We start from the raw sequence: 9,085 nt of genomic DNA on the forward strand, positions 1-9,085 counted from the left end.
GAGCACTTCTAAAAAAATTAGGCAGGCAGAGAGTTTCAACGCCCAGGCTGGGGCGTCAAAGATTTCGGCGCCCATCCATGGGCGCTGAAAATGACTTGGGCGGTCGTTTTTGACGCTTTGCTTCACGTGTTCTTGCATTTCTTTTTTTTCTCTTTTTTGTTTTAGTGCTTTGATTTTTTCTCGTATTTAAAATCAATTTTGAGGCTATTTCGGAGGCTTTTTGACTGTTAGCGTGAGATGCATTTTTGTCCGGATTAATTTTTTCTATCCGTGACACGAAACGGCTTTGAAAATGGAGTTAGGGTGTGGAAGATATGAAGATCTTTGTGTAGGCTTTTGAGGTGGGTTGAGGTGCGTGTTGATGCGGGGGGGGTGTCTATTTTTTTATGAGTTTTTTCTTGAGCAACCTTTGTATTGTTTGAATTTGATTTCCTTTTGATTTATTTGGGTTGCATGGATTGACTTTTATAATGACACTAGTTGACTTTTTAGGTGAATGGGATGGTGCGGTTTATTTTGTGGGTTTTCGGGAACTGGTTCCCATGGCACTATTTCAAGACCGAATGGGCCTCGTTTGTTGGGCCTAGAGTGGGCCGCCTCTTTATTTTTGTATTTTGCAAGTACATTTGGTGTTTGCTTAGTGTTAGAATAAATTTTTAGGAGAAATATTACGCCTTTATTAATTTGGAAAGTAAGGAAAACACACTGAAACAAACTTGACCTATATTCTAAGGGGTCTTAGGACCATCTAAAGTCTTTATTATTTTTCTACCAATCTAAAGAACTACTAGGCGCTTTTTACTATGGTGCTCTATGTGGCTCAAGCCTTGGGTTTAGTCTCGTAAAACTTTGGTCCTTCACCGGTACTCATCTTGAATTCTATTCCTTTTGCATTGACCCACTGATATGTCTTCACCCATCCGTTCTCGATCTCTTCTAGTGTTGATGCAGGAGCGATTAACCGGGTTGGATCGAAACCATCATCTTATAAAGCTAGGGTAGTTGTCACAGTCTCGTCCTCCATAGGCCTCGATTCGTTAAACAATGTCCATAGAGCCTGGTCGTCCAATATTTCAGTTGTTTTAGTCTTGGTGAGGTGGGGTGCCTCATCCAAGGTGTGGCAGTCATGGAAGATTTCAAATCCTGGTTTTAGCAAGCCATCCTGAACGAAGGGTTCAGGGAAATCACAACATGGGTGTCCTTCTCCTTCCCGAACGAACATCCCGTTAAGGTTTTTTTGATATGGGGGAAGGAGGGTGGTTTGTTTGGCCTTGTTAAGGCGTAGCCTAGACAGGCGGTCAGCAATATCTTCCTCCGTTGGTTCATAGCCTTAGCCAAAGGGAGTAGATTTGTTGGGTAAAGGATGGAATGTGCATTCCTTCTTCCTTATGCCCAATGGGGTTCCAGGGAAATAACCTTGAGCTAACAGCATTCTAGGGATGACTCGGGATGCATGCGGGTCTAGGAATGCTGGATCGTAATCTTCGATGAACTGGATTGTTTCTTCCATTTGAAACCCGTAAAGGTCGTCTGCAGTTTCGGCCGTTCCAACCATAGTACAACTGACGCCGAGGGGAGGGGCGCGGATTTCTAGTATTACCCCGTTATGGTTAAGTTTAACCATTTGGTGCAAGGTAGAAGCCACACCTCCTAGGTCATGGAGCCAAGGTCGCCCCAAGAGGAGGTTGAAAGTGGGCTTGATGTCAATTATTTGAAACTCCGTGGTGCGTGCCACAGGCCCGGTTTGTATGGTGAGGTTGATTTTTCCCAACACAGGCCTTCGGGAATTATCATAAGCTCGTACCCCTTGCGTGGAGGTTTGGAAGTCATCATTTCCTAGCCCCAAGCAATGGGCGGTTCGCAATGGGTAAACATTGACTACCGAACCGTTATCTACGAGCGCTAGGGGGATGTTTTGTCCTTTGCATCCAACCACTAGATAAAGGGCTTTGTTGTGAGCACCCCCCTCTTTGGGCAAGTCTTTGTCAGTGAAAACTATGGCCTTTTCTCCGGCATCTCTCATGACATGGCTAACCAGTGAGTCAGGTGTGATATCTGTAGGTACTGAGATGAGGTCGAGTGAGCGAATAAGCTTTTCGCGATGTTCCTTTGAAGTACACATGAGATCCCAGATGGTAATTTCGGCTTTGGTTCTTTTTAGTTGTTTCAAGAGAGGATTTTCAATGACTTCCGCGACGGTGGCGTGCCGTCCATTCTCAGGAGTTTGCCTAACTGGGATATCGTCCGTAGGAGGTGGGCGAATATCCGGTTGGTATATCCTTCCGGATCGGGTGAGGTTGTCGACCTCGGACTCCTGAGGGGTGGTGTCAATGAGAGCATACCCGGGCCAAGTTTCAGTAAAGAGGTCCTGGCCCGACACTTGAGATAGGTAAACATCTTCAGCATCATCATCCCACACACCGCACACTTCTCTCTCGATTCGATCCATAAGGACCACAGCGGGTGGTGCACCTTGGGGCGTAATGTACACCGTAGGGTCGAAGTTCTCATCTTCTGGTTGGTCGAGAGAGATGTGACAAGAGCCGAGTGGGCTCTTGTTGTTGTTGGGTTTGCCAACGTTAGGGAGAGGTATCACTTCATCCTCTATCATGTCCTGGATCGTATGTTTTAGATTTCAGCAGTTTTCAGTGTCATGCCCATTTCCTTGATGGAATTTGCAGTAAGTACCTTCGACCCAATACTTGCCCTTGACAGGAGGGTCACGGGTGGGGCCTATAGGTCTCAACTTTCCTTGATTGGTTAGTCTTTCAAAGGCTTGTACCAAAGTTGACCCGAGTGGGGCAAACTTTCGGTCTCGGACCCATCTTCCAGGGCTTCTTCGGGCGGGAGTCTCCTCTACGGCATGGACTTCTTGGGCTTGGGATGTGTTTCCCCTGTTGTAGGTGTTGCTTTTGTATGCGGGTTTACTTTGTATTGTTTTTGCGAGATCATCCTCGATTTTTATTCCCACATCATAAACTCTTTTGAAAGTGTCAAGTCCCAGGTACCTAAGGTGTTGTCTGTAGGCCGGGTCCAGGTTGTCAATGAATTTTTGGACCAATTCTGTTTCGGGAGGCCTATTGATTAGCTGGGCCGCCTGATCCCTCCATCTAGCAAAGTAGGTTGTGAAACCTTCATTTTTCTTTTGGAAGAGAACTTCCAGCTCGCGCATGGTGACTTGAAAATCCATGTTCGATGAGTATTGCTTGATGAAAACATTGACAAAGTCTTCCCAAGTAGGGAAGAGCTTAGGGTCCTGGTGATAGTACCATTTGAGCGGCACAGGTTCCAAGGACAAAGGAAAGGCAGGTAAATACATGGACTTGTCCAGCCCTTTCAAGTTCATGGCATTCACAAAGCTCAATAGATGATCACGGGGATTGTCCGTGGCTTTAAACTTTGGTAAGTCAGATGAACTAAACTTTTCTGGTAGTTTGCCAGGAATCAGGATCGAGGGAGAAGTACTTGCTCCCCATGGTTTGCTGTAGGACCATTTTTTCAATCCTCTTCTCGTTAAAGAGGTCATTTTTGGCTTGTGCAGCCGCTAAGGCTTCGTTTTCCATTTTCAGTTGGCCCATGATTTGGGTCATTTGAGCCATCTTCTCTTGCAATTCTTCGATGGACATGTTTGAGGGTGCGAATCGAGGTTGGGGAAGCGGAGATCCTTGAAATGAGGGATGACGGACGGAGCTTGGAGTCACTACATCTGGTGTTGGCGATGTATCTTCGAGGCGCACTAACCGTTGATTTCCTGATCGGCACCAAGTGGCAGGACCAGTCCTATGCATAAGATAAGCTAAAGTTTAGGTCCCAAAGTTTCAAGTATTACTTAGTCTAGACTTCGACTCTCTCTATTGGTTTTTCACTCTTTCTTTTGTTGGTACACTTTTTAGTTCTTTCTTTTGGTCATTCTTTGGATTTTCGAAACACTTGCCCGTGTGACATTCATAATTATTAGCATGTTCGGTTTTGGTGCCGAGCATTGTCGTCGTAGGAGGCCTAACAACGACGCAAAGATTTATTCTTTTTTATGAGTCGCTTTTAGAATCGAGTGCTTTTCTCATGCCCTCGTAGCAATTCTTTTTACGAACGTTTTTTTTTTGTGCTACAAATTTTCCTTTTGCGCGGGCGCCGAGGCTGATGCGCCTGACCAGAAGGCCAAGCAGCAACTTCAGCGCCCAGCGTCGGGCGTGAGAAATTCTGGCGCCCAGCCAGGGGCGTTGAAAATGCGTCCCTGGCTGGTTCTCGTTTTCTGTTTGCGTTTACTTTTGTTTATGCGACTTCGATTTTGCGTGCTTGCCTAATAACCTCCTTTACGCGTTGTGCAGCGTTTGTGGGATTCGTTACAGGCCATCCTGAGCGTCGCTTATTTTTGTGGCGATCGTTAGGGTTTGCGGAACACGTATTTCGGTATAACTCTTTGGCAAATTGGTTTATGAATGTTTGGGCAGTTTTTAAGGTCGTTGGTTTTTCTAGGATAGTTTGTCACACACAATCATATATTTCGCTACACATAACTAACATTCCATCATGAGGCAATAATAACATGTCATGTAGTTTATGATAGGCTTCTATGGGTAGTTATTTGCGCCTGGCTTGGTACCGCTTCTATCGTAGATCCAACACATGCCCCGGTCGAGGTAGTGTCTTCAACAGACGAATTTCGCTCAAGAGGCCAACCCGCAAGTGCAAGCCAAGGGGGCATGCAGGCGAGAGGGACCTAATGGGCGACCGATTGGGTTTAGGACGGGTGTACTACTAGCGAAAGTGCTGAGTGGACAACATTCGAAGCGTATGCACCCCCTGGTTGGCGATGGGTATCCTTAGTCCCAACTCCCGAGATGAAACACCAAGGGAGCCAAGATTCGTTATGCGGTTCTGTCCGTTCACATTAATATGCTGATTTTCAGGTCGTCCCAACTTGATGGGGAAATAAACGCGGGGTAGGATCGTTTCACCCTTCGGCTATTTTGATTACCTACAAGCATGAGTATTTCCTTCACTATCCCCAGCGGAGTCGCCACTGTGAGGGGGTCGAAAAAGCACGAGGCTAATGCGTGACCTCGTCCCTCGTGGGTGTGACGCTTCTTTTTGTCAAATCAAGTGTAATTGGATTTCCTGTGAGTTTACACCCAATTGATTAGTAACATAGGAGTCGCCATTCAGTTTTTAACGACAATGAGAAAAACTGACAAAACCCGGTTATCGTGACATAAAGGGAGTGCAATTATGTTTGACCACGACGGTCGTAGGTTCCCTTGTGATCCCTGGTGGTGGGGGTCGCTCAACGTACACCCGCAGGGTAGAGATTGAGGGTTCGGGGGACTGTAACTACCGAGAGGAGTACTCGCTCTTCGATAACTCCAGAGGCAGGATATCCTTACTAGCTCAGCATAAATAATTGAAGGGACATGCGTTAACTATTAAACTAATCTGAGTTGATTTTAATAATATGCAACATATAGTACTAGATCGAACGCGGTTATCTGATTTAGATTGTTTTAAGGGACCTAGCATGATAATCCAATTTCCCAAAAATATCATATTTATTAAGCGTGATCAAACAATCAGATTTTAGTTAGTTTAACAGTTCATAAAAGGGCGAGGAAAGCAATTAAAACATGGAAAAGGGACACATTACGACGCACCCTTGAGAGGTGCGTCACGGTTCTCAGAAAACTAACCACTTTGACTTTGCTATTTCTCCTTTTATTTAACGAATCTCAAATTATGGGACGGGATACGTTCTGTTCGATTTATGGATCGATTGCGACAGAACGCGTGATCAGTTTTGCAGCGTGAGGCTTAGGCTTAGGGGTTTAGAGTCAATACTCAGAATAATAATTGTGTGTTGTGTCCTTTTCACGTCGAACTTAAGGCCCTATTTATAGAAAAGAGTTCGTGGAAAGATAGAATTGCAGAACTCTAATCCACGAAGAATTAGGAAAAATCACGTACCAGGTATTTTCAGCACCCAGGCCTAGGCACCGAAGATTTCGGCGCCCAGAACCAGGCGTTGAAAATAGGATCTGGGCCGTTTTTCTTAGTCAGATTCAGATTCCTAGAATCCGGAGTATTTGAGATTTAATTGAGTCTTTTAGTGCGTATTAACCTTGTGACGGGATGCGTCTGGGCCCGTTACGAACTCTAGGCTCGTTAGGATTTTTATTAATACGTGACTCTTATTTTCGAATCATATTAGGAATAGGATTCTATCGCAATTTCTATCTCTTTTAGGATTTATGTTGGAGTGCAACACCTAATTCTGACAGGTTTCTATCTTTTATGACTTGCCACTTTTAACAATTACCGATTACGGTAGTTACTATTTTAGCAGGTTTCCATAAATAGCAGGTTTCTATAAATAGCAGGTTTCGGGTGAAATGAAAAGGGAAATTGAGATTCGTTATTTTATAGGAGATGCGTTGTCAAGTGGAGATTTACGTTTTCATCATCGAACCTTCCCTTTCGGGAATGGGGACAAAAGTAGGTGTCTACAGTAGGTCCTTATTTTCAAAAAGCACAAACAAATTTCAAAATAGACTCGTCCACTTCTATCGGACGGGGTGTCCACCCTTAGCGGACAGGTTCGCCATCTTCAGCCGGCGGGGTCTACGTCACAAACCGCGTAGGTCCTTATTTTCAAAATTCAAAAAAAAGATTCGTCCACTTCTATCGGACGGGGTGTCCACCCTTAGCGGACAGGCTCGCCATCTTTAGCCGGCGGGGTCTGCTCCACTAACCGCGCAGGTCCTTAGTCGTTGCAGCGATAACTTTTTCTGGTTTTCCGTTTTTTCCAAAAAAGAACGATGTGAGTAGTTTTCCTTTTTTCCAAAAATTAAAGGATTGGTTTTCCGTTTTTCCAAAAAAGAACGATGTGCTGGATTTTCCTTCGTTTTACGTCCCATAAAAACAAGGGGGTTTTCTCGTTTAGCTAACCCTGGAAATGAGAATCTTTAAAAACATTTTTACCTCGTGATTGGGCTTGGCCAGGCCCAATTACACTTTATAGCTTTGATTTCGAAAACATCTGTAGCTACTCCCAATGACAAAGTGAGGGAGTTTCTACGCCTCTTTAGATACTTCCAATGACAAAGTGAGGGAGTTTCTATACTATCCGTTGACAAATCCCAATGACACGTGAGGGATATGTCGACACTTCAAGTGATGACCCTTAAGTCAAATGTTATCACTCGAGGGCTCGTGAGACCCTCACAAAACAGGTCACCATGGCTTGTGTGACGCACTCCGTCTAATACTTTGACCATTGTCTTACTCCAAGACTCAGTCAAAGTGGGGGCTAACTGTAGACACCTACTTTTGTCCCCATTCTCGAAAGGGAAGGTTCGATGATGAGAACATAAATCTCCACTTGGCAACGCATCTCCTATAAAATAACGAATCTCAATCACCCTGTTCATTTCACCCGAAACCTGCTATTTATAGAAACCTGCTATTTATGGAAACCTGCTAAAAATAGTAATTGTCGTAATGGGTAGTTGTTAAAAGTGGCAAGTCATAAAAGATAGAAACCTGTCAGAATTAGGTGTTGCACTCCAACATAAATCATAAATGAGATAGAAATTGCGAGAGAATCCTATTCCTAATATGATTCGAAAATAAGAGTTACGTATTAATTAAAATCCTAACGAGCCTAGAGTTCGTAACGGGCCCTGACGCATTCCGTCATAAAGTTAATACGCACTAAAAGACTCGATTAAGTCTCAAACACTCCGGATTCTAAGAGTCCGAATCTGACTAAGAAAACGGCCCAGACCCTATTTTCAACGCCTGGCTCTGGGCGCCGAAATCTTCGGCGCCCAGGCCTGGGCGCTGAAGTTACCTGGGACGTGTTCTTTCCTAATTCTTCGTGGATTAGAGCTCTACAATTCTATCTTTCCACGAACTCTTTTCTATAAATACAGCCCAAGTTCGACGTGAAAAACACACACAATTATTATTCTGGGTATTGACTCCAACCCCTAAGCCTAAGCCTCACGCAGCGAAATTGATCACGCGTTCTGTCGCAATAGATCCATAAATCGAACAGAACGTATCCTGTCCCGTAACTTGAGATTCGTTAAACAAAAGGAGAAATAGCAAAGTCAAAGTGGTTAGTTTTCTGAGAACTGTGACGCACCTCTCAAGGGTGCGTCGTAATGTGTCCCTTTTCCATGATTTAATTGTCTTCCTCGCCCTTTTATGAACTGTTAAACTAATTAAATCTGATTGTTCTATCACGCCTAATAAAGATAATATTTTTGGGAAATTGGATTATCATGCTAGGTCCCTTAATACAATCTAAATCAGATAATCGCGATCGATATAGTATTATGTGTTGCATATTGTTAAAATCAACTCAGATTAGTTTAATAGTTAACGCATGTCCCTTCAATTATTTATGCTGAGCTAGTAAGGATATCCTGCCTCTGGAGTTATCGACGAGCGAGTACTCCTCTCGGTAGTTACAGTCCCCCGAACCCTCAATCTCTACCCTGCGGGTGTACGTTGAGAGATCCCCACACCAGGGATCACAAGGGAACCTACGGCCGTCGTGGTCAAACATAATTGCACTCCCTTTATGTCACGATAACCGGGTTTTCTCAGTTTTTCTCATTGTCGTTAAAAACTGAATGGCGACTCCTATATTACTAGTCAATTGGGTGTAAACTCACAGGAAATCCAATTACACTTGATTTGACAAAAAGAAGCGTCACACCCACGAGGGACGAGGTCACGCATTAGCCTCGTGATTTTTCGACCCCCTCACACTATCAAGTGAACTTGAATGTCAAAAGTTGAAATTGGTCCATGGTCGGAGTTTTCTATTCAGGTGGACGCATAGAAAACGTTAGACGACTAGAATGCAAGATGACTAGTAGTTCTGTTTCTTGAACTATGTGGACATGGCAATGTCGTAATCATTTGCACAGATACTTACTTTGGGAAGACTAGTATCGGAAAGACCTATGAAACTTTACTGTAAGAGATGAAAATCTGTCATAAGTAAATTTCATTAAAATTATTAGACACTAAATCCTCAATACCTGAGTGATTTGAGATTACTTGTTTGAGAACTGGTTAC

This window comes from Spinacia oleracea, chromosome 6 (assembly GCF_020520425.1).
Source record: "Spinacia oleracea cultivar Varoflay chromosome 6, BTI_SOV_V1, whole genome shotgun sequence".
Lineage (NCBI taxonomy): Eukaryota > Viridiplantae > Streptophyta > Magnoliopsida > Caryophyllales > Amaranthaceae > Spinacia > Spinacia oleracea.